Source organism: Panulirus ornatus, chromosome 13, assembly GCF_036320965.1.
Source record: "Panulirus ornatus isolate Po-2019 chromosome 13, ASM3632096v1, whole genome shotgun sequence".
NCBI classification, from domain to species: domain Eukaryota; kingdom Metazoa; phylum Arthropoda; class Malacostraca; order Decapoda; family Palinuridae; genus Panulirus; species Panulirus ornatus.
Window position 1 is genome coordinate 9523513 of NC_092236.1, and position 27216 is coordinate 9550728.

General features: G+C 46.7%; 1 long non-coding RNA gene across 1 annotated transcript in view; it reads left to right on the forward strand.

The window, feature by feature from the left end:
* LOC139752587 (uncharacterized) overlaps positions 1-27216 on the forward strand; it is an 822887-nt gene that overhangs the window by 594630 nt on the left and 201041 nt on the right. Inside the window, exon 4 of the long non-coding RNA XR_011713539.1 lies at positions 21433-21547. This is a non-coding gene — a long non-coding RNA (uncharacterized lncRNA). The remainder of the gene's footprint in view (positions 1-21432; positions 21548-27216) is intronic.

Consider the following 27216-nt stretch of genomic DNA (forward strand, 5'->3'; position numbering starts at 1 on the left):
GTCTATCGTGTCCCTCCTCTCGCTAACCCCCACCTGCTCTATCCCTACCCCCTACCTCATCACAAACCCACCCCCTCCCTCCATTACAACCCCCCCCAACCCACCATCCCCCTCGTTTAAACATGCAAATTGAGGCCAGACAAAAAGAAAATCTCTCTGTCTATCCGCCTATCTATCATCATTAACTTCATTTGCTTTTCACGTTGAATCAGGTTACAACACAGCTCGTAAAGGTTATTGAGGAACATCCCCCTGACCCAAGCCCAGCGTGCTGGGTTGAAGACAGGCTACCACACGGTTCTCAAAACTCGCAGAGCAAAGTTGATATAAAGTTTACCAGCGCCCGAAGCAGAACGTTCTGACGGACTTGATTTCAGTCGTACCGGCTCTCTAGGAAACCGTATACTATCGTCGCACTAGAAACATGGATGAATACGGAGGGAAAACGACTAATAAACATGAAATCCCACGTTCGTATCCCTGTCTCTCTCACTCCTCTCCTCTTGTCTCTCCCACGTAGTGCCTCTGTCTTTCTCGCTCCTCTCCTCTTGTCTCTCCCACGTAGTGCCTCTGTCTCTTGCATTTCTCTCCTCTTGTCTCTCCCACGTAGTGCCTCTGTCTCTTGCATTTCTCTCATCTTGTCTCTCCCACGTAGTGCCTCTGTCTCTTGCATTTCTCTCCTCTTGTCTCTCCCACGTAGTGCCTCTGACTCTCGCGCTCCTCTCCTCTTGTCTCTCCCACGGAGTGCCTCTGTCTCTCTCACTCCTCTCCTCTTGTCTCTCCCACGTAGTGCCTCTGTCTCTCGCACTCCTCTCCTCTTGTCTCTTCCACGGAGTGCCTCTGTCTCTCTCACTCCTCTCCTCTTGTCTTTCCCACGTAGTGCCTCTGTCTCTCTCCCTCCTCTCCTCTTGTCTCTCCCACGTAGTGCCTCTGTCTCTCTCCCTCCTCTCCTCTTGTCTCTCCCACATAGCGCCTCTGTCTCTCTCCTCCTCTCCTCTTGTCTCCCCTCATCCTACTGTCCCACTTGCCTCTTCCCGCCTACCCTTCCCGCCTGCTCTCTCACTCTCACCAACGCCCCCTAGCTACTGCCCTCCACCTGTTGCTGTTATGCCTCTCCCCACCACCATCACCTTTCCCATCCAGTCACCTGTTCCCCTCCCGCCGCCCCTCCCCCTCCCACTCCATCACTCTCACCTGCCCTCTCCCATTCCACCACTCCCACCTAACCCATTCCAACTCCCTCACCCTCATCGCCAGGATGCAGCCAGTCCTCTTTTCAGACAAGAAACTCAAGAGTGTTTTTCATATAAGGAAAAATTAGCAATTAGGAAAAAAAAAGAGAAATCTATGAGAAAAACAGTTACCAGGTGACAACAGACTCGATGAAGAAAACTTATCCAGAAAAGAAGACCTTTAAATGGTGCTTTATGGACATTGTGTTGCTATGTAGAAAAGTCCATAGTTGAGAGATTTTTCTCAGAATGAAACGTTTAAGAGAAATGTAACCTAAATGAGCAGCTATTCTGGTCTGAAACGCTCACCATCTCCGAGAAACGTTTACCAGCTCTGGGAAAGAGGTGAATTAGAGCCTTATATCCTCCCAGCTGTTATTATATTCCTGTGATTGCCCGACACCACGATGCGTTTGTGGGTCATTTTGATACACTGCTGGAAATATTCACAACCCGTTCCGCCTTTATGTATCTCCTGTGATGAATGTTGTTTACAAACGCCACATCCCCGAGCGAGTTCAGTATTTCAACAAGTAAACAATGGTCTCTCGCCGCGCCGCCGCCATCTGTCGGCAGAGATTTAAACTACTGCTGAACGTAAACACTGTCGCCACGCCTCGACCTCTGTCGTACACATCTGTCTTGCCATAGCCCTCGACAAGCCGTGGAACAACACCCACTGAAGGGCACATGTTTCACACTGTTCTGCTAACTCTACTCGTGATACGTGTGGTAGGCAGCTGTATATACACTCGTTTGTTTGACGGAAATAGAGAGAAAAGGTGAGCGGTTAGGATCGTTGTTTTTTTAGTGTGTATGTGTGTGTGTGTGTGTGTGGGTGTATGTCTGTGTGTGTGTGTGTCCCTTCGTTTCCTTGTGTGAACAGTGAGAGAAGCGTTCTCAGCGGAGTCAGCTACCATTACAACATGAACAGGAGGAAAAAATGGACAACGCTCGAGTTCTAGAGATGACGATGACTGGTTCAACCAATATAGATGAGTCTTGATAATCCTCAGGGAACATTCTCGCTCGGGAGAGAGATGCCCTGGCCTTGAGGTATGCACCGAGTTGGTGCTTTAAGTGCGGGGTGTCGCTTGGTCATCAACCCACAGCCTCCTCACCTGTGATCACTCGTTTATGTATCACGGTGGGTTAATTTATCAGGTGATTCCCTGAGATGGCTTCCCAATGTACCTGTCGTCTGGGAGTGGCTTGCCAACTCCATGAACGACCGGTAATAACAATATATTATAAGCCTGATTGTGAGTCATTCGATATTTACCTAGGATTTATTGATATAGATATGAGCTGATATTATACACAGGGGGATCTCACCACCACGCACCACCACACACCATCACCACTTCCCTCACACTTCTCCTTATCGTAAACGATATGACTCGGGCTGCTTCTGCTCCTGGGAACTGGTTATCCGTGTGTGTATTGGGTCGTCCACATCATACTCGGTAAGCTACTGTAACCCCGTGATAATTGTGTAGCCGCTGGCTATGCAAGGAGTGTCGGCTTTTAGCGAGATCTCTTGTAAGGGTGTCATCTGTGAATGTCATACACCGGTGCCATACGTGTTTGCCATGCACAGATGCCATGTGTGAGTGTCATACACAGATGCCAGGTGTGAGTGTCATACACAGATGCCATGTGTGAGTGTCATACACAGATGCCAGGTGTGAGTGTCATGCACAGATGCCATGTGTGAGTGTCATACACAGATGCCATGTGTGAGTGTCATACACAGATGCCATGTGTGAGTGTCATACACAGATGCCATGTGTGAGTGTCATACACAGATGCCATGTGTGAGTGTCATACACAGATGCCATGTGTGAGTGTCATACACAGATGCCATGTGTGAGTGTCATACACAGATGCCATGTGTGAGTGTCATACACAGATGCCATGTGTGAGTGTCATACACAGATGCCATGTGTGAGTGTCATACACAGATGCCATGTGTGAGTGTCATACACAGATGCCATGTGTGAGTGTCATACACAGATGCCATGTGTGAGTGTCATACACAGATGCCATGTGTGAGTGTCATACACAGATGCCATGTGTGAGTGTCATACACAGATGCCATGTGTGAGTGTCATACACAGATGCCATGTGTGAGTGTCATACACAGATGCCATGTGTGAGTGTCATACACAGATGCCATGTGTGAGTGTCATACACAGATGCCATGTGTGAGTGTCATACACAGATGCCATGTGTGAGTGTCATACACAGATGCCATGTGTGAGTGTCATACACAGATGCCATGTGTGAGTGTCATACACAGATGCCATGTGTGAGTGTCATACACAGATGCCATGTGTGAGTGTCATACACAGATGCCATGTGTGAGTGTCATACACAGATGCCATGTGTGAGTGTCATACACAGATGCCAGGTGTGAGTGTCATACACAGATGCCATGTGTGAGTGTCATACACAGATGCCATGTGTGAGTGTCATACACAGATGCCATGTGTGAGTGTCATACACAGATGCCATGTGTGAGTGTCATACACAGATGCCATGTGTGAGTGTCATACACAGATGCCATGTGTGAGTGTCATACACAGATGCCATGTGTGAGTGTCATACACAGATGCCATGTGTGAGTGTCATACACAGATGCCATGTGTGAGTGTCATACACAGATGCCATGTGTGAGTGTCATACACAGATGCCATGTGTGAGTGTCATACACAGATGCCATGTGTGAGTGTCATACACAGATGCCATGTGTGAGTGTCATACACAGATGCCATGTGTGAGTGTCATACACAGATGCCATGTGTGAGTGTCATACACAGATGCCATGTGTGAGTGTCATACACAGATGCCATGTGTGAGTGTCATACACAGATGCCATGTGTGAGTGTCATACACAGATGCCATGTGTGAGTGTCATACACAGATGCCATGTGTGAGTGTCATACACAGATGCCATGTGTGAGTGTCATACACAGATGCCATGTGTGAGTGTCATACACAGATGCCATGTGTGAGTGTCATACACAGATGCCATGTGTGAGTGTCATACACAGATGCCATGTGTGAGTGTCATACACAGATGCCATGTGTGAGTGTCATACACAGATGCCATGTGTGAGTGTCATACACAGATGCCATGTGTGAGTGTCATACACAGATGCCATGTGTGAGTGTCATACACAGATGCCATGTGTGAGTGTCATACACAGATGCCATGTGTGAGTGTCATACACAGATGCCATGTGTGAGTGTCATACACAGATGCCATGTGTGAGTGTCATACACAGATGCCATGTGTGAGTGTCATACACAGATGCCATGTGTGAGTGTCATACACAGATGCCATGTGTGAGTGTCATACACAGATGCCATGTGTGAGTGTCATACACAGATGCCATGTGTGAGTGTCATACACAGATGCCATGTGTGAGTGTCATACACAGATGCCATGTGTGAGTGTCATACACAGATGCCATGTGTGAGTGTCATACACAGATGCCATGTGTGAGTGTCATACACAGATGCCATGTGTGAGTGTCATACACAGATGCCATGTGTGAGTGTCATACACAGATGCCATGTGTGAGTGTCATACACAGATGCCATGTGTGAGTGTCATACACAGATGCCATGTGTGAGTGTCATACACAGATGCCATGTGTGAGTGTCATACACAGATGCCATGTGTGAGTGTCATACACAGATGCCATGTGTGAGTGTCATACACAGATGCCATGTGTGAGTGTCATACACAGATGCCATGTGTGAGTGTCATACACAGATGCCATGTGTGAGTGTCATACACAGATGCCATGTGTGAGTGTCATACACAGATGCCATGTGTGAGTGTCATACACAGATGCCATGTGTGAGTGTCATACACAGATGCCATGTGTGAGTGTCATACACAGATGCCATGTGTGAGTGTCATACACAGATGCCATGTGTGAGTGTCATACACAGATGCCAGGTGTGAGTGTCATACACAGATGCCAGGTGTGAGTGTCATACACAGATGCCATGTGTGAGTGTCATACACAGATGCCATGTGTGAGTGTCATACACAGATGCCATGTGTGAGTGTCATACACAGATGCCATGTGTGAGTGTCATACACAGATGCCATGTGTGAGTGTCATACACAGATGCCATGTGTGAGTGTCATACACAGATGCCATGTGTGAGTGTCATACACAGATGCCATGTGTGAGTGTCATACACAGATGCCATGTGTGAGTGTCATACACAGATGCCATGTGTGAGTGTCATACACAGATGCCATGTGTGAGTGTCATACACAGATGCCATGTGTGAGTGTCATACACAGATGCCATGTGTGAGTGTCATACACAGATGCCATGTGTGAGTGTCATACACAGATGCCATGTGTGAGTGTCATACACAGATGCCATGTGTGAGTGTCATACACAGATGCCATGTGTGAGTGTCATACACAGATGCCATGTGTGAGTGTCATACACAGATGCCAGGTGTGAGTGTCATACACAGATGCCATGTGTGAGTGTCATACACAGATGCCATGTGTGAGTGTCATACACAGATGCCATGTGTGAGTGTCATACACAGATGCCATGTGTGAGTGTCATACACAGATGCCATGTGTGAGTGTCATACACAGATGCCATGTGTGAGTGTCATACACAGATGCCATGTGTGAGTGTCATACACAGATGCCATGTGTGAGTGTCATACACAGATGCCATGTGTGAGTGTCATACACAGATGCCATGTGTGAGTGTCATACACAGATGCCATGTGTGAGTGTCATACACAGATGCCATGTGTGAGTGTCATACACAGATGCCATGTGTGAGTGTCATACACAGATGCCATGTGTGAGTGTCATACACAGATGCCATGTGTGAGTGTCATACACAGATGCCATGTGTGAGTGTCATACACAGATGCCATGTGTGAGTGTCATACACAGATGCCATGTGTGAGTGTCATACACAGATGCCATGTGTGAGTGTCATACACAGATGCCATGTGTGAGTGTCATACACAGATGCCATGTGTGAGTGTCATACACAGATGCCATGTGTGAGTGTCATACACAGATGCCATGTGTGAGTGTCATACACAGATGCCATGTGTGAGTGTCATACACAGATGCCATGTGTGAGTGTCATACACAGATGCCATGTGTGAGTGTCATACACAGATGCCATGTGTGAGTGTCATACACAGATGCCATGTGTGAGTGTCATACACAGATGCCATGTGTGAGTGTCATACACAGATGCCATGTGTGAGTGTCATACACAGATGCCATGTGTGAGTGTCATACACAGATGCCATGTGTGAGTGTCATACACAGATGCCATGTGTGAGTGTCATACACAGATGCCATGTGTGAGTGTCATACACAGATGCCATGTGTGAGTGTCATACACAGATGCCAGGTGTGAGTGTCATACACAGATGCCATGTGTGAGTGTCATACACAGATGCCATGTGTGAGTGTCATACACAGATGCCATGTGTGAGTGTCATACACAGATGCCATGTGTGAGTGTCATACACAGATGCCATGTGTGAGTGTCATACACAGATGCCATGTGTGAGTGTCATACACAGATGCCATGTGTGAGTGTCATACACAGATGCCATGTGTGAGTGTCATACACAGATGCCATGTGTGAGTGTCATACACAGATGCCATGTGTGAGTGTCATACACAGATGCCATGTGTGAGTGTCATACACAGATGCCATGTGTGAGTGTCATACACAGATGCCATGTGTGAGTGTCATACACAGATGCCATGTGTGAGTGTCATACACAGATGCCATGTGTGAGTGTCATACACAGATGCCATGTGTGAGTGTCATACACAGATGCCATGTGTGAGTGTCATACACAGATGCCATGTGTGAGTGTCATACACAGATGCCATGTGTGAGTGTCATACACAGATGCCATGTGTGAGTGTCATACACAGATGCCATGTGTGAGTGTCATACACAGATGCCATGTGTGAGTGTCATACACAGATGCCATGTGTGAGTGTCATACACAGATGCCATGTGTGAGTGTCATACACAGATGCCATGTGTGAGTGTCATACACAGATGCCATGTGTGAGTGTCATACACAGATGCCATGTGTGAGTGTCATACACAGATGCCATGTGTGAGTGTCATACACAGATGCCATGTGTGAGTGTCATACACAGATGCCATGTGTGAGTGTCATACACAGATGCCATGTGTGAGTGTCATACACAGATGCCATGTGTGAGTGTCATACACAGATGCCATGTGTGAGTGTCATACACAGATGCCATGTGTGAGTGTCATACACAGATGCCATGTGTGAGTGTCATACACAGATGCCATGTGTGAGTGTCATACACAGATGCCATGTGTGAGTGTCATACACAGATGCCATGTGTGAGTGTCATACACAGATGCCATGTGTGAGTGTCATACACAGATGCCATGTGTGAGTGTCATACACAGATGCCATGTGTGAGTGTCATACACAGATGCCATGTGTGAGTGTCATACACAGATGCCATGTGTGAGTGTCATACACAGATGCCATGTGTGAGTGTCATACACAGATGCCAGGTGTGAGTGTCATACACAGATGCCATGTGTGAGTGTCATACACAGATGCCATGTGTGAGTGTCATACACAGATGCCATGTGTGAGTGTCATACACAGATGCCATGTGTGAGTGTCATACACAGATGCCATGTGTGAGTGTCATACACAGATGCCATGTGTGAGTGTCATACACAGATGCCATGTGTGAGTGTCATACACAGATGCCATGTGTGAGTGTCATACACAGATGCCATGTGTGAGTGTCATACACAGATGCCATGTGTGAGTGTCATACACAGATGCCATGTGTGAGTGTCATACACAGATGCCATGTGTGAGTGTCATACACAGATGCCATGTGTGAGTGTCATACACAGATGCCATGTGTGAGTGTCATACACAGATGCCATGTGTGAGTGTCATACACAGATGCCATGTGTGAGTGTCATACACAGATGCCATGTGTGAGTGTCATACACAGATGCCATGTGTGAGTGTCATACACAGATGCCATGTGTGAGTGTCATACACAGATGCCATGTGTGAGTGTCATACACAGATGCCATGTGTGAGTGTCATACACAGATGCCATGTGTGAGTGTCATACACAGATGCCATGTGTGAGTGTCATACACAGATGCCATGTGTGAGTGTCATACACAGATGCCATGTGTGAGTGTCATACACAGATGCCATGTGTGAGTGTCATACACAGATGCCATGTGTGAGTGTCATACACAGATGCCATGTGTGAGTGTCATACACAGATGCCATGTGTGAGTGTCATACACAGATGCCATGTGTGAGTGTCATACACAGATGCCATGTGTGAGTGTCATACACAGATGCCATGTGTGAGTGTCATACACAGATGCCATGTGTGAGTGTCATACACAGATGCCATGTGTGAGTGTCATACACAGATGCCATGTGTGAGTGTCATACACAGATGCCATGTGTGAGTGTCATACACAGATGCCATGTGTGAGTGTCATACACAGATGCCATGTGTGAGTGTCATACACAGATGCCATGTGTGAGTGTCATACACAGATGCCATGTGTGAGTGTCATACACAGATGCCATGTGTGAGTGTCATACACAGATGCCATGTGTGAGTGTCATACACAGATGCCATGTGTGAGTGTCATACACAGATGCCATGTGTGAGTGTCATACACAGATGCCATGTGTGAGTGTCATACACAGATGCCATGTGTGAGTGTCATACACAGATGCCATGTGTGAGTGTCATACACAGATGCCATGTGTGAGTGTCATACACAGATGCCATGTGTGAGTGTCATACACAGATGCCATGTGTGAGTGTCATACACAGATGCCATGTGTGAGTGTCATACACAGATGCCATGTGTGAGTGTCATACACAGATGCCATGTGTGAGTGTCATACACAGATGCCATGTGTGAGTGTCATACACAGATGCCATGTGTGAGTGTCATACACAGATGCCATGTGTGAGTGTCATACACAGATGCCATGTGTGAGTGTCATACACAGATGCCATGTGTGAGTGTCATACACAGATGCCATGTGTGAGTGTCATACACAGATGCCATGTGTGAGTGTCATACACAGATGCCATGTGTGAGTGTCATACACAGATGCCATGTGTGAGTGTCATACACAGATGCCATGTGTGAGGGCGAGGTGTGTGACACTGTGATGGCCCGGGCGAAACATGCCCTCCCACCAGTGTTATCTCCCCCGTTGCCTCCTGGTCACGTATGGCTGTGACGGCCTCGTTCCTGCTGCCGCCAGCACGCGTTACCTGCTACTCCTCTTACTGCTAACACTCGTTACGTGCCTCTCCGCTACTGCCAACACTTATGCTGTCTACCGGCTCCTGCCAACACACGTTGCCTATCAGCCCGTTACTGCCAACACCAGTTAGTTTCGTGCGGGTAGTGTTAATGGTCGTTCGTTACGCCCATACCTTGTTAGCTGTGACACGCTTTCTGATGACACTTGTTATTTTCCATCCTGTTGGTACCAACACCCATGAGGTGTGACCTGAACCCCTCTGCTTTTAACATGTATGTGTTTCAGTCACGTTCCTGCCACCAGCATTCAGCTACGATCCTGCTCGTTGCCAACAGCGACTTCGTTACTTTCAGAACTCGTCAGCTGCACTCGCGTTGCCACCAGCTGTCGCTCACTACAATCTCGCTGCTGCCAACGCTCGTAGCTGCGACTGCGGGCACTGCCAACAATGCGTCAACCTCAACTGCAATACTACCATCAGTTTACTCTGCTGTCAGAGCTTGTCAGCTGTGAGAACTTCATGTCTTGCCAACAAGCTTTAGCTCTTGACACCCCTCTAGGCTGCTGACGCTCGTTAGCTGTGCTTCTCTTTGGTCGTCATTAGTCACTATACCACCTCACTTTGTTACTGCCAACGCCTGCCGCTTTTAACTCAGATTCTGCCAACACACCCTGGCTCCAACCCCCGTTGCAGCCAACGCTTGATAACCGAGACCCCAGCATCGCCAGTATTGACCAGTTATGACGCCTTGAACGACAAGACTTGCCATTGTGATCCATTGACTGTGGTCAGTGGTTGGCTAGGGCTGACCGTGTGCAGTGGCTGACTGACTCTCCAGGGCTGACTGTGGGTAGTGACTGACTTGAGATGACTTTGGGCATTGACTGGCTAGGGCCTAAGTGACCGACTAGAGCTGATTGTGGGCAGTAGCTGGGTATCGGTGACTGTGGACAGTGACTGGCTAAGACTGAACCCGTTATTCATTCACTGATTATCCCGGACAGTGATAATTGCTGTCATCTTCACCATCACTGTTGTCATCATAAGATCAATATCATTATCATTCTCATCACTGAACACGGCCTTGGTTGATGAATGCTGACTGTCATGCTCTCAAGGGTTAGCTCTTTCTATGCTGCTGCCAGCTGTCCGTTCGTCCTGACCAAATTCCTGCCAGTATTCACCTGCCTTCGACCATATTGCTGCCAAATGATGCTAGCAAGCTCTGGCGTTACTGCTGCCAACAGTGGCTCTCTGCATCCCAGTGAATGTCACTGCTCATCAGTGAATGTCTCTGTAGCGCCAGTATTGCCTGGCTGTGACTCAGAGACGCAAGGCCTTGGGATGAATTAAAGGAAGCCTTGATTAGACATTATTTTCTCACGGAAACAGAGCCTTTATTGCAAGCTAACGATGTGTGTTGGTGTGTGTGTGTGTGTGTGGATAGATAGATTTGAGTAGATACACAAGTCAATTAATAAATAAATACGGTTCACTGAATTCAGGCAGCCCTTCGGCCGAAAACATATAGTTGAGGAATTACATAATTGGAGTCATAATTACTAGTTAATTAATCACAATAGAGTTTAAGATCAAGGTAAGGCTGGATACTTCTGCGTTTTGGATAAACACATGAGTGAAGTCCATCCACATAGTGCAAGAAGTTTTACAGAGCCAATTTCGTGGTTTATACACATATGTTAGTTCCCATTCAAATGGTTAAAATAAGTTACCTTGTTTCATTCTTCTTTTCGTTTTCTTTCTTACATGGACAACTCTCTAAGCTGCCATCCTCAACCTTTAGCTAAACTCCTCTTCATTTTTTTTTTATTTTCAGATGCCATTTTTGGTTCCCTGTCATTGGAGTCCACACTGTCTATTTATTTCCCTCAGTGTGGTGACGAAACCAGTGAGGCATGATATGATTTGGATCTCACACGTACCGTAAATCATCTTGTGAACTCCTCGCCCGTGTACTTAAAGGCAATTTTGACACCGAGTGGTGTACATGATTCGCTTCCTTTATAACCTTCCTCATATTGTTTTCGTGGTAAAGGACGAGGCGCTATATTAAGGCCTAACTCCCTCCTCTCACAGGTGGATTCGTATAATTTGCCTCTAGTAAAGTGATAGGGTTGTAGCCAGGCTTCATTTCACGGTTTCCCATTTTCGTCACTCTGCCTTTGGATTTGGGGGGGAGTGACTTTCAGGGACTACGTGTCTGACCAGCGCTGGAGCTTGTTTGGGTTTCCCTGCAGGTTGTTATTGTTCAGAATGCCCCAAGTCTATCTGTCATAAGTTTAGGCTATCATCAGGTTGATTCATTCCCGCTGTGACTCGAGCTCTGACGAGTCCTTTACGCAGGGCATGAATAACAGCGGTCCCAGCGGTGATTCCTGGGGGACCCCCATTGTCAACTTCTTTTACCTCTGTCGTATGTCGTCGTTGCTCTGCCTTTTAGGTCATTTTCGATTTACCGGAGAACTTGAATTATGCCTGATAGATTATTTTTTTCCCCTCCCTTCCCCCTTTTTTTCTTTCAATTATATTTCCCCCCCTCCCGTTGTCCTTTGGTGAAAATGGTGTCATTTTCCCACGTACAGTCGAAAAATTAGAAAACAAAGTTTATGGTAATCCACTTGCACGTTACTTGCACGTTACTCCTCACTGTCATACAGATCCAGATGTGGCCATTACTCTCGACCCTTAAACTATTCGTCCCCCCCCCCCGCGATTCCTTGTTCCATCAGCTTACGCAACCGCGCTTATCAGTGTATGATGTACATTTTATCGCCTTTATTTAGATCAGGCGATCACCATTCCCTTCTTCTACTCCCTTCTCACTGATTTCATCCAGCAGGTTCATAAACATCATCTCACATGGTCTGTCGTGAGCTTCAGCAAAGTTCTAGAGTCCGTAGGGCGAAGTGGCATCAAGAATATATGCTTTGTACAAATAGAGATCCATCTTATGGTTCCTTCTGTCTTGTCTAACTGTGCCAGTGTTTTCCTTGGTCTCCCATGATCTCATCTGGGTAATGTCGTGTGCGTGGGTGTATGTTTTGTGTGTGTGTGTGTGTGTGTGTGTGTGTGTGTACGATTACCTCTTTGTGCTGTACAGGGAGGGGGTTGAACACTTGTATGTGATAACTGTGTATCAGGGTGAGAGTGGTTTATACTCGTGTGTGTACGCGCGCGTCCACACGTTTAAGGTTTTATGTTATATCATTTGCTTCTGGTTTACATGTACTTTCATGACCACTAAATCACTTTTACCACACATCTTACAATGGATCAGTTATGAGAAGGTTGTCTTTTGTGCATTTCATTTAGAGTTTGTGTTATGTACACATTTACGTAAAAGATCCCTTTTTTTCCGGTTTTCTGTTGTAACATTAGATGTGTATGGTAATGGAAATATGACAACGAAAAGTTATCATTAGAGTGAAATTATTTTTTTTTCCCCCCAGAAAATGATCTTCGCTTTTTTTGCGTTTCTTGAGCTTTTGTTTTGTACACTTTAGATGATTATTGATGGTTCTTTTGCTGAAGAGCTGTCATGAAATCCAAGGACTCTTATAACATATGAAAATAGAAAATAGATGGTAGGGTATACCTGTATACCTGTCACACGTCATTAGTATTTCAGCGTGAACACGTAATAGGCTCTGGGTTAAGCATCTCTCCCTGATATATAGCATCTTCTTTCCATCTCCTCTGAGACCAACCACCCCCATGTGGGTCAGGTATTTCTGTATGTTGATGGATGAAATGGCACCTTACGCATGTGTGTAGTGGACCAATGTGTTACTCCGTACTCACTGAAGGAGACTATAAGTAATACACCACCACAGTCTTGACACAGTTCGACCCGCCACACCAAAGAGTTGTACATGAGTGGAGGACGCATCGTCCAGTACAGCAGACCTCATCGCGACACCGCATCACGCTGCTTCATCTTATTTTAGACCACTAGACCATACTGTGTACATAACAGGCCATCATACACTTTCAGCACGCCACATTGCACCCCCTGGACGCAACAGACCAACATACTCACTCTCTCAGCACCTGAGACCAGCTCACCTCACCTCACCAGACAACTTGTAGCATCATCTGGTTGGATACAGAGATACGTGCCTTCCTCAACCCGTGATGTCTGCACACATACAGGGATGGCCAGCCTAGTCGTATACCACTCCACAGCATATGGAGCTCTTGTGGCTGAAAAAAAAAGAAAGAAATATCTTTCGTAAGGCGATTGTGGGCGTTGAGAGGATCACATATATTTACCTTTTTTCGTGAGGAATATTTAAGAGGGACGATTTAGTTTTCGGTGACATCTCTCGGAGAGACGTTGGCGGGTACTTCCAAGAGTATTTTCCTTATTTTTACGACTTACGAAGTTTGAAGAAGCAGTTCAGAACAGCTTGGTAAGCGGCTTATGGTGAAATCCCTGACACACCATTTTAGATTAACCTCATAGACCCGCTGATACCCGTGTGAGGCTGAGTAACGAAGGCGACAAAGCTAAACTAAACTGAACGTTATCAAACGTTTCGCTGTATTTTCAGCCTATTGGCCTCCTTAATCCAATAAACGTTTTTCTTTTTTTTTTTTCCCCACACAGCGACAAATAACGTCATAAATCATAACATTAAACTCTTATTTCCGTGACTTGCAGAGAGTTGAAATACGACAAAGAAGAGACGAAAACTTTATTCATATCAATCACTCTTTGTCAGTGGGAGCGTCGAAGACTTTGATCATCATATGAGGGTTTTCCCTGCAGCTGATTTATTCAGTGGCTGTGAGATATGAGGGAAATGTACAGCAACAGGGCTGATGTGCGCTGCACGCACCGTGGGAAGCCTGATTGAAAAGAGGAAACAAAATAAAAAAATTGTTTTAGTCAGAAGAATGATAAATATGGTGTGTGTCTGGGGTACAAATACGCAAAAAATGAATACACAGGTGCAAGAAGAAGAAGAAGAAGGGTTATGGGTATTTTCCGACAGAGAAAATATAAGTGGAGGTGAGGGTAAGTCTGGACGGTGGTGACCTGCAAAGTGAATCGTTGGAAGTGGAGCGAGTCAATGATGGGTTATTGTGGGCGAGATTAGCGACGGAGGAGGAATTGCCCGGCGTAATGTGAGGGTCTGCTACTCCGGTAGGATGTCAGGAAGAGGACAGACAGGAAGTCATCGGGGACCTAGAAGACTCCCAGGGTGAAGAATGTCCGCGAGAGAAATAACAGTAATAAGAACTCGATCTAAAGGAATACACACGAACTGATGATGAAGGTTTCCTGTTGTTATATGATAAAAACTGATTAAGGAAAGTAAAAAGAAGCACACGACTGGAGGATGAACCTCAAGAAAAGATGGGTCTTCAATTTGACCACACAGATGTAGGGACTGGTGGGAGGGCACATAGAAGACGTATGTATTGGATGGCAGAGAAGACAAGTATGTTTACTTCTTAGTTAACCAGAGGCCAGGAAGTATGTTTCTTCCATACGAACCACAGTGCCAGAAGTGTGTCGTAAGCCATAGGTGATGAGTGACGGACGTGTTGGAGAGGAAGGAAGTGCAATGCAATTAGCGGTGTTGATGCAGGCGGAAAAGAGGAGTGAGGAAAGATATGGCGAGATGGGGTGAACAGGGGTGTGGTGGAGGTAGGACGAACGAGAGGTGTGGATTCCACAGAAACATATGGAGGAGAAATCTTCAAGGACCCAGTCCTTCAAGATATCAAGGACACTAAGAACTGAAAGAAGGTATGAAGGCCATCAGTCGCAAAGGTACTGTAAGTCATACTTCCCAATTAATGAAACATTATTGATAGGCAGAATGCATGTAGTGCTCTCGCCACTACATTCTTCATGATTTTGTAGCTGTGTGGAAATCACGTTAACACCAGCCTATAGGGTCAGTAGCGTGTATATTTGTACTGTTTCTGATGGCATGAAGACGGCGGAGACTGGTTGCGGAGCCGCTGTCCTTCATATGAAAGGCATCCGAACCCCTTCTTCCTACCGATAGTAGACGCTCCAGCAACCTGAAGCATCACCATCTCATAAAGATATTGAGATATTTGCGCCCTAATATCTGAGAAGTGGCTACACTAGCGCCTCAGAGATTATCTCCGTACTGGGGAGGAGTCTGACGGGCCTTTGTCCAACACTGAGTTGACTGTACGTGTCCCGTGGCGTGACAATTAACCCGACGGAGCCACACGGATCTCCTTGAGGCCTGGCCGCTGATAAGGTGAGCAAGGTGGTCTTATCTGCGGTGTACCAGGCAGTGCTAAGGTGGTGCTGATAGTCCGTCCAGCGCACAGATAACTTGTCTATGTAAACATGATAGCGGGCGGCCAGCCCCTCGCGTGCCCAAGGGCCAGTCAGTGCAGGGTCACAGGTCAGCTGGTGTAAGGACACGAGCCACCTACCTCAGCTGGTGTTCAGTGTCACGGACCATCTTTTAGTACAGTTTGCAGTCTAGGGCATGATGGTGCGCGGGTCCAGCTGGTGTAGGATTTTAGGCTAGGTGTTATGGGTTAGAGGTCGGCTGGCGTAAGATATGAAAAAAATGGAATCTTTGGCGTAGCGTTATGAAATAGGTGGTGTAGGGTCGTGGGTCAGCTGATATAGGGCCATTGGTAAGGTGATGGAAGGATATGGATCAAATGATGACGTCAGATAGTGTAGGGTCACAGGCTGGCTGTTGCGAGGTCACGGACCAGCTGCTGGTGCCAGTTGGTTTGTGGTCACGGATCATCTGGTGCAGGATCACAGGCGCCAGGTTGTGTTATGGATCAGCTGTTGCTGAGTTACGAAGACCTGGTGTAAGGTCATGAGTCATGTGGTCTGGGTCGTGGATCACGTGGTGAGGGTGGGACTGGTCAGCTGCTGCCGGGCCATGGGTTTCATGGTGAAGGGGCACAGGTCTGGTCAGCTGTTGCTGCAGGGCCACGAGTTGTTAGGTTAGGTTAGGTTAGGTTAGGTCAGGAGTAGTGGCACACGTCCCCCAACACCTGCACGTATTACCATCAGTGCTGGAGTAGTGGCACGTGTCCTCCGTCCGCACGTATTACCATCAGTGCTGGAGCAATGGCACGTGTCCTCCGCCTGCACGTATCGCTTACCATCAGTGTTGAGGTAGTGGCACGTGTCCTCCACCTGCACGTATCACTTACCATCAGTGCTGGGGTAGTGGCACGTGTCCTCCACCTGCACGTATCACCATCAATGCTGGAGAAGTGGCACGTGTACCACAGCGGCACGTATTACCGTCAGTGGCACGCGTCCTCCACCCCCTACCTGTGTCACTACCAACACTTACCCAACCCCAAACTTTATCTTCGAATCTTCTTTGTCTACTCGTCATGAGAGGAGAGTTCGGGCCTCATAATGTACGACTGACGTATACATGTTGCATAAGAACTGATGAGCAAGATGTCTAACGTAACCTTAGACAGAATGTTACATACTGACATCTAGAAGAGATATATATATATATATATATATATATATATATATATATATATATCTTTTAAACTATTCGCCATTTCCCGCGTTAGCGAGGTAGCGTTAAGAACAGAGGACTGGGCCTTTTTTGGAATATCCTCACCTGGCCCCCCTTCTCTGTTCCTTCTTTTGGAAAAAAAGAAATGAGAGGGGATAATTTCCAGCCCCCCGCTCCCTCCCCTTTTAGTCGCCTTCTACGACACGCAGGGAATACGTGGGAAGTATTCTTAATCCCCTATCCCCAGGGATAATATATATATATATATATATATATATATATATATATATATATATATATATATATATATATATATACCGTACTCTGCCTGCTTGTGCTTGCGCCGCGAGTGAAAAGTCATTTTCCTCGATTCTTTCAATGTCAGTTGACGAAAGAGAGTACAATCCCGTCGAAGAACTTCTGGCTTCAAAGGAGTCCATCCTATCCCTGCTACTGAGTGTAGCGCAGAATCAGAGCAGTAGAACTCCAGCAAAAGGGGTCCTGTGGTTATGTAACAGTAATGATAAATAGTAATGTCATCCAATTGTGGCATTTGCCATGTGAATCTCGTAGACATGAAAATAAGGTGATGAGAATAAAGCAAGTTTCAGGAGAAATAAAATAGACAGATCTGAGTCATAAGAAAATGAAGGTTAGAATGAGACAGACGCTGGACGTTGTGTACCCAGGCCGCCGGCCCCATAGACGACGGAGGAGGAGGAGGCCACTTTGGGAGTCAGCAAATTATCATTATAGGTCAACACTACCGGGATTCACCGTCGCCCCGGCACGAGGCAAGGCCAAGATAACGCTCTTCGTCCCTCGACCACCGCTCCAGAGGGGCCAAACTCGAGCTTCCCCCCCCCGCGGCGCTACGCCCCTAGTTATCTTCAGGCAGGCTGTTACCACCTTGGGGAACATGGGGCAGGAGTGCCGGCCACTCTTACCTGCCGTGATAACCAAATCAGGTTCTTTTGTTACCTGAAGTGAGCGTTTGTTTGGGGATATCAACATCTCGTCGACATCGATGACAGGGGGATCATAACCCGAACCTGTTTACCGATATGACAGACGCGTGGGTAGAGGCTTAGATTTCAGATAATGTCTTTTATGTAAGGATTCAGTCGATGGTGTACGGTGGTCTCAAGCGCAGATCGCTACCCTCCGTGGGCTTAAGGCTGGCTGATTACGTTCTCTTTGATTACACCCGACGCTGGTATAGATATTTTCCTAATACACTTGTGTGCCGCTTTTGAACGGCAACAATTTTTTTGGGGGAGTTGGGTTGGGGGGTCTTAAATGATCACAGCTCGGCAATTTGCTTGGGTAAGCTGTCCGAGTCTCTGGATGCGTGTCTTTCTAAGACAACAACTTGAGGGGGAAAGTTTGATTGATATTGACTCTCTCTCTCTCTCTCTCTCTCTCTCTCTCTCTCTCTCTCTCTCTCTCTCTCTCTCTCTCTCTCTCTCTGCTCTCCCCCTTTCCTTTGTCGGGCTTGTCCTTCTGTGTGTGAAGGTCATGTTCGAGTCCTGTCTGGTCTTCCGAACTCCAGACCTCGATGACTGCGATGAAATTAGATGTGATTAGAATCTGTTACGGTACGATCTCTCTCTCTCTCTCTCTCTCTCTCTCTCTCTCTCTCTCTATATATATATATATATATATATATATATATATATATATATATATATATATATATATATATATATATAACCACACAGACATTGCTTGGTGGCTAAACTCACAGGTAAATCTTGGATATCCATTAGTGAAGGAATCTATATCATATATGTATCGTTAGAACTTTATTTTTTTTTTTTCCCGGAGTTACGCCTCACTGTAGTCTGAAGATTTCGACGAAGGAACCTACTTCACACGAAAGAGGTGCCAAAAAAAGACCTCCCAGATTTACAAGCATGTTTTACGATGAGTCATTCTTCGTCCCCACCTTCCTCCCTGACTGTGCACCGGGGTGGGGCGGAGGGTGTGCTGTGAAAGTCTATCCTTACGTCATAACACTTACTTTGCAGTATCTTAAATGGACCTGTCTTCACCAAGGCACGTTTACTGCGCGTCACTTCGACTTTGTCCTCATCTTCCTGACTTCGTAAGGGGCTGAGGGTGTTCACGTGGAAGGTCATTGCACGTCAGTAACACGTGTCAGGAGTGTTGTGATGAATTTGCCTCACCGAGGCGTTTGGAAGTTGTCACATCCTCTTCGTTCCCAGCTTCCTGACTCAGCGAAGCCAAAGGAGCCAGTAATTGTACACACGGGTCGTGTTCGTGTTGGGAGTGTCTGCTAAGTTAACTCCACGCCGACCATCCTTCGTAAGTATACGCTTTAAAGTGATTCTTGCTTCCCAAGTATTAATTTTCCACAAATTGGTGTTAGACTGTTCTTACGTAAAAAGTTTTCTTTTTATTTTTCTTCTTCTCCTTCACATAAGAGAAAATAGTAATACTTTCGTTTAGAAATAGAAAGAAATTGGATCCTCTGCGATATTGAGAAACATTTCTTGGTGACACACACACACACACACACACACACACACACACACACACACACACACACACAAGGGCTTCTGTGGTGTAACGGTTATCTTTACTGGCCACGAGTCAGCACGGGCCTTCTAGGCGTCGGGCTAGCGTGGGTTCGCATCCTGGGCGCGCACAGTGGCCCACAACCGACTTAGGTTTTCATCCTTCCCTCGAAGATGATCTGTACTTGAGTACTTGGCTTAGGTTGGTGTGTGTGTGTGTGTGTGTGTGTGTGTGTGTGTGTATGTGTGTGTGTGTGTGTATGTGTGTGTGTGTGTGTGTATGTGTGTGTGTGTGTGTGTGTGTGTATACACATGCAGTCAATCCACATGGACATTCTTTTCATGATGACCATTCACGTCATGCAGAACTAAAGTCACAGCAGTTGCTGTACTCCACATCCACAACCATCCGAAAGGAACTTCAGATTCGATCGCAAAGGAGTTTTGACGCATGACGGGTATAAACCAGATATCCTATGCCCCACTGGGAAGCTAGTCGACGCCATACTGCCTTATCACCCATCCGAAAGTGGCCTGTAGGCTTACCCTGTGTTGTTTCGTCACAGCCAAGACTATACTGACTGTATAGTCAACCCCCAAGACTATACAGACTGTGTAGTCAACCCTCAAGATTATACAGGCTGTGTAGTCAACCCCCAAGACTTTACAGACTGTGTAGTCAACCCCCAAGACTATACAGGCTGTGTAGTCAACCCCCAAGACTATACAAACTGTATAGTCAACCCCAAGACTATACAGACTGTGTAGTCAACACCCAAGACTATACAAACTGTATAGTCAACCCCCAAGACTATACAGGCTGTGTAGTCAACCCCCAAGACTATACAAACTGTGTAGTACCCCAAGACTATACAGACTGTGTAGTCAACCCTCAAGATTATACAGGCTGTGTAGTCAACCCCCAAGACTTTACAGACTGTGTAGTCAACCCCCAAGACTATACAGGCTGTGTAGTCAACCCCCAAGACTATACAAACTGTATAGTCAACCCCAAGACTATACAGACTGTGTAGTCAACACCCAAGACTATACAAACTGTATAGTCAACCCCCAAGACTATACAGGCTGTGTAGTCAACCCCCAAGACTATACAAACTGTGTAGTCAACCCCCAAGACTATACAGACTGTGTAGTCAACCCCCAAGACTATACAAACTGTGTAGTCAACCCCCAAGACTATACAAACTGTGTAGTCAACCCCCAAGACTATACAGACTGTGTAGTCAACCCCCAAGACTATACAGACTGTGTAGTTAACCCACATTGTGATAGTGCAGGATTCTTGAAAACAGGTAGAGTCTTCTTCATACCGGAGAGACGCTTATCTTATATCATGATGATCGTATGATTCATTTTTACAGAGGTAACATATAATGAACTTAACGTCTTTTTTTTCTCTCTTTCTCTCTCCATTTGTATTACTAAGTGCAATACCTGCTCTTTAATCTCAGCTCCTCTCAAAATGTTGAGTGGGTTGAACTAAAACTTTGCAGATTTTGTAATATGCAAGAGACAAGCATGCTTATTTTGGTGGCCATGTATGACCTTGTGCAAAGTTCTCAATCCCATATTCTCACGGACTTTTTTTTTTCGAGTTTTCAGTGAATCATTCGCTTCATCAAGTGAATATGACCTTCTTGATTCTCAGTATTAATACGTATGGACGTGCCATAATGTAAACTACATCATTTAAGCAATCAAGATTAGCGTATCTTACACTGCATATGTTTATCCTTTTTCCTCCTCAGTGGTGAGTGACCTTTGCTGGAAGAAAGAGATGAATTGCTGAGGAAGCCCTTGGAAGCCTGGAACCCTCTGTCCCCACAAAACTGCGTTGTGCTGATGAACCTCTTGGAACAACACGTAAGTGTTATTACAAACAGTCGGTAGTGAATTAGTCATCCCTGTATCATGTACGTGAAACTAATTCTTTTTTCATTCATGATGTGAAAAAAACAAAAATTTGTCTTCTCGTCGTGTTCGTTCGTAATGTCGTCCTGTCACGAATCACGTAGGTTTTCACAGAGATTTTGTTTCTAGCGTGAAACGAGCGCGTCAGTGACGTGTAGACATTTGAAGTTAGAAGGAGTGATTATTATGGCGAGTACCCACAAGGGGAGGGTACTCGCTCGAGCTCTTCTGGTCTGTGTTACACGGGTATCGACTCCAGTGAGAGATCGCTGGCAAAACGCTTTCGCATAGGCTTGAGATAACTAGAGGGAGCCCAGGTTGGGAACGATAAGATCCGCTGGCCTCCGAGATCATTAGAAAAGAGCAGTATAGAGTTAGGAAATGAATCTCAAAGCCCAGCTCTGTTCTGTAAAGGTTCGTAAACTGAAGAAAAGTAAGTAATTTACGGAAGATTTACGGCCAGTTTTGCTGTTCATTTTTTCACACTTATTGTTTTTGCCTCATACTTCGGGTTAGTCCGCGATTGGCTGTAAGTTTTAGTGGTTGTTACGAGCTCATGATGTGCGCCTAAAAGGCTCGGGGAGACTTTACTGAGCTCTTCCCGGTGATTGGGCAAGAGGCAACTCAAGTCTTGGTACTGATTGGTTAATCGTCTCCCTCCACTTAGCGGAGATTGGTCTGAAAGTTGCCACACACTACCAGCCAAGATGGTCGCGACATCGTCAGATACCTAACCCAAAACCGTCAGAAAATCTATATACACCCGGTTGATCGCCATAGACTGTTGATCAAGTACATCCCATGCACTAAAATGCCACTAGCCCTTAGGAAGCCGCGGTCCGTTGTCGCGTCCAGATTTCCTCGCTGGCACCATCTGCTGCGAGCGATAAGATTGATAGACTCAGAAATGGGACATCTGGGTTCGGGTCACACTTTTGTATGCATGTATCTGTGAGACTGTCTTTTATCTCCTGGAGTATCTCCTTATCTATAAAATTATGTACATGCCTGAAATGTTATATATATATATATATATATATATATATATATATATATATATATATATATATATATATATATATATATATGTGTGTGTTTGTGTGTGTTTGTGTGTGTGTTTGTGTGTGTGTGTGTGTTTGTGTGTGTGTGTGTGTGTGTGTGTGTGTGTGTGTGTATGCATTTCATATTTACTCTGTTCCCATTCATTTTATTCCTTTCTCCCGCTGCTCTAATACTATGAAAGCACTTCTCTACACCTTTGCAATAAGTGTCCTTCCTAATTTCATGTTAAATCTTCAGGTTGTTACCTCCCTACATCTTTCGAAGGTCTCTTTACTGTCTACGTCATGAGTCTGGCTCAAAAGTTTTTCGTAAGGTCTTCCCTCGCTCTTCTCTCTTCCTTACTGGGCAAGTTTAAGGCTTAGTACTGTTCCATGTAACTCAGTTTCCTCAATATTGGTAGCATCTTTGTTGCCCTTCTCTAGACTTTCTCTATTACCTCTTTAGTGCTTCTGTAGATGCAGTGTCCAAATTCAAGAAAGTTATTCTGGCTTCGGTTTTATGCACTGTGAAAAGTGAACAGCTCGCTGAGTAAGTCCGTATTGGTTAACCTGAATGCAATTCAGATTTTTGTTAGCAGATATTTGGTATGTTGGTATCCTTCTTTATTCTCATGAAGGCAGGATTCTCGCGACAGGTTTGGGACGATGTCCACTCCCAAGTCTCTGTCACACACATATTGCTGCAGCTTAGGTCCTGCTGGATAATCATCATACTAAGTCCACGCTAGTATATGTGAAGATAAGATGTACTGCTGATGGTGTATCAGCCCCTTTCTTCTTCATTTGTCCATTTACTTGCTGGTGAACATTTTTATGTTCACACTTTTGACTCTGTTCTAGTCATTCACTGCTTTCATGCTATAAAAGTACTTTGTTACACCTTTTCATTCAAGTTTCTTGCTTAATTTCATGCTGTGGCCTTATCCTGTTGTATTCTACCACTCTTCGAAGAAATGTTCACTGTCTGCCTCAGCAAACTGGTTTAAAACTTGAAGGTTGTTAATAGATCACCCCGTGCCCTTCTCTCTTCCATGATAGACAGATCTAAGGCCTCAAACTTTTCCCCTGTAACTCAGTTCACCTAATTCTAGCACAGTCTCTGTTACCCTCTTCTGGAACCTCTCTCTTAGTTTCTTGGTGTTTCTTTAAGTATGGTGTCCAAACTTGAGAAGTGTACTTTTAGCCTGATTTAGGATGTAAACAGCTTGCTAAACATTTCTTTATCCATGTAACTGTTGTTCTGATGTTTGCCATCGGACAGTTTGTCTCCTTTACTGTTCTCCTAATGATGATGTTGTCCAATCCCGAGTCTTTCTCACACACAGATTCCTCCGTCTCATTTCCTGCTGGATAGTAATCATATCGAGACTTTCGTTCACTGTTCCCAGTCCTCATTACCGTAGGTTTATTCGGGATGAATTTCATCTACCATGTATCAGACCAACTCAATAGGATTTGTCTAGGTCCCATTGTAAGTTGATGCAATCCTTCTCGCATTTTTACTTTCTTCACGGCCTTGACATCATCCACAAACATATTCAGGTAGGAGTCCATACCCTTCGAGCAGGTCTCTCACATAGATAAAGAAAACAGCCTCGGAACCAAGACAGAAGAACCCTGGGCAGATCTAAACCCATTCCGAGATGGCTGAAAAGGCGTCCTCTGTGGCCTTCCAGTAAGATTGTCTTCCCATCGAAAGTGTCTACCCATTTTTCCCCGTGTTGAAGATCCAGCTTCCTTACCAGACTCCTGCATGGTAGTGTTACAGGCTTTCTGGCATTCCGTATACAGGCAGACCACATGTACTTCTTTTTTGTCCAAAGTGGAGCACACTCTCTCGTAGAGTTTGTACTCTGTAGGGACGACCTGGTCACGCCATATGCGTAGTATAAACTTATACACAAAGATACACAAATGTCTCAGCAGAGATAAAGATATAAGCTGTAACAGGTACCAGTTACTGGCGTTCGCCTATTCATTTGCCCAACAAACCCATGAAATAATAGCTAGAAACTTTTCCTAAGATATTGAACCAGAATTTGCGCAAGTGTTCCTATCCTTATCCTCCTTCCACGTGGTAACTATCCTGTGTGTGTGTGTGTGTGTGTGTGTGTGTGTGTGTGTGTGTGTTTGTGTGTGTGTGTGTGTGTGTGTGTGTGTGTGTGTGTGTGTGTGTGTGTGTGTGTTTGTGTGTGTGTGTGTGTGTGTGTGTTTGTGTGTGTTCGTGTGTGTGTGTGTGTGTGTGTGTGTGTGTGCGCTTGTGTGTGTGTGCGCTTGTGTGTGTGTGCGCTTGTGTGTGTGCGCTTGTGTGCGTGTGTGTGTGTGTGTGTGTGTGTGTGTGTGTGTGTGTGTGTGTGTGTGTGTGTGTGTGTGTGGATACATTCAACATACATGTCCACGAGCCTACATCCCTGACGATGAAAGGCAACATGATTCACAATACATACCTTAATGTCAAGTCAGCTGCTTGCCTGACGTGCCTGCCGGTGCCACCATTTTCTAAAGCACTTGCAGGCAGCGAGCGACGGGTTGAGGCGGTGGAGGTGAGGGCAGCAGGGAGCGTGGCGTGGTGCTGGCGGCGGGGGGATGATGTCACCAGCCTCGGGAGACGCTCGCTCCCTGATAACCTCAAGTAGCCACTGCCAGTGAAGGGGGTGAGTCATGACCCGTGAAGTGCCCGCCCGCTGCCCACGATACTGCCCTCGCCTTAAGTGTTTACCCGCAAGCCCACGATACCGACGACGAGTAATGTGTCGTCCTCCCCTCCCGCCGGGGGCCCACGATACTGACGACGAGTAATGTGTCGTTCCCCGCGAGGGCCCACGATACTGACGACGAGTAATGTGTCGTCCTCCCCTCCCGTCGGGGGCCCACGATACCGACGACGAGTAATGTGTCGTCCTCCCTTTCCTCCGGGGACCCACGATACCGACGACGAGTAATGTGTCGTCCTCCCTTTCCTCCGGGGGCCCACGATACTGACGACGAGTAATGTGTCGTCCTCCCTCCCCCGGGGGCCCACGATACCGACGACGAGTAATGTTTCGTTCCCCGAGGGGGCCCACGATACCGACGACGAGTAACGTGTCGTTCCCCGAGGGGCCCCACGATACCGACGACGAGTAATGTGTCGTCCTCCCTCCCCCGGGGGCCCACGATACCGACGACGAGTAATGTGTCGTTCCCCGCGAGGGCCCACGATACTGACGACGAGTAATGTGTCGTCCTCCCCTCCCGCCGGGGGCCCACGATACCGACGACGAGTAATGTGTCGTCCTCCCCTCCCGCCGGGGGCCCACGATACCGACGACGAGTAATGTGTCGTCCTCCCCTTCCTCCGGGGACCCACGATACTGACGACGAGTAATGTGTCATTCCCCGCGGGGACCCACGATACCGACGACGAGTAATGTGTCGTCCTCCCCTCCCGCCGGGGGCCCACGATGCCGACGACGAGTAATGTGTCGTCCTCCCCTCCCGCCGGGGACCCACGATACCGACGACGAGTAATGTGTCGTCCTCCCCTCCCGCCGGGGGCCCACGATACCGACGACGAGTAATGTGTCGTCCTCCCCTCCCGCCGGGGGCCCACGATACTGACGACGAGTAATGTGTCGTCCTCCCCTCCCGTCGGGGGCCCACGATACCGACGACGAGTAATGTGTCGTTCCCCACGAGGGCCCACGATACCGACGACGAGTAATGTGTCATTCCCCGCGGGGGCCCACGATACTGACTGCCGCAGGGTTTTGCGCGCTTAACCCCGCAACCCACTGCGGTTAACGTGTCTCCCGTGAGCTTAACGATACTGCTCTCGGATTAAGTGTTTAACTATCGCAGATGTACTTTACTGACGATGTGTTTCCTCGAAACATATCGAATTCGCTGAGGAGGAAGAATTTTCTCGACGCGCTAAGATATTAGCGATAATTCGCACGTCGATCGTTGTCCCTCCGATGCGTACGATATTTTACCAGCTCTCTGGTACCGTGATCGGCATTTGTGTTTACCCGAGGCATACGATACTGCCGGTCCAGACACGTTTACCGGAGGCGTCACATACCGGGGTCAGCATAGGTATTTGCATAAGACGTTCTATACACCTTCGGTGGCCATTCTAGACGTAATTCGCTCTCTTTCTGCTTCTATTTTTCTTCTTTTTTCCTTCCAAAAGATGGCCAGTGTTACAAGCCTCCTTGCCATGTGGTTACGTGTATACTCGCTGAGGGTTGGGGTAGCCAGAGGCGCGATGCCAAGTGGTAGCAGGGACGTGCCTATAATGTACTGACAATGACCCTCTGATGGATACTGATTGGTGGTAAGCTGGGAGATAGCGGCGCGGCTTCTGCGATTGGTTGACCCATCGACAGGCGTGGCAGGTGTTCGTACTAGGAAAAAAAGAATGTTTAAAGTACTTGTCATGATGTTACGTGGGCCATTCTTCCTAATACGTAGTGAACTAGGAAGGCTTTTCCAGCTTTTCTGTCATGTTTGACTCCCAGTCTTTGAGATTAACTCCCAGACTACAAGGTACTGCCATGCCTACTCTTCCAGTGTGGT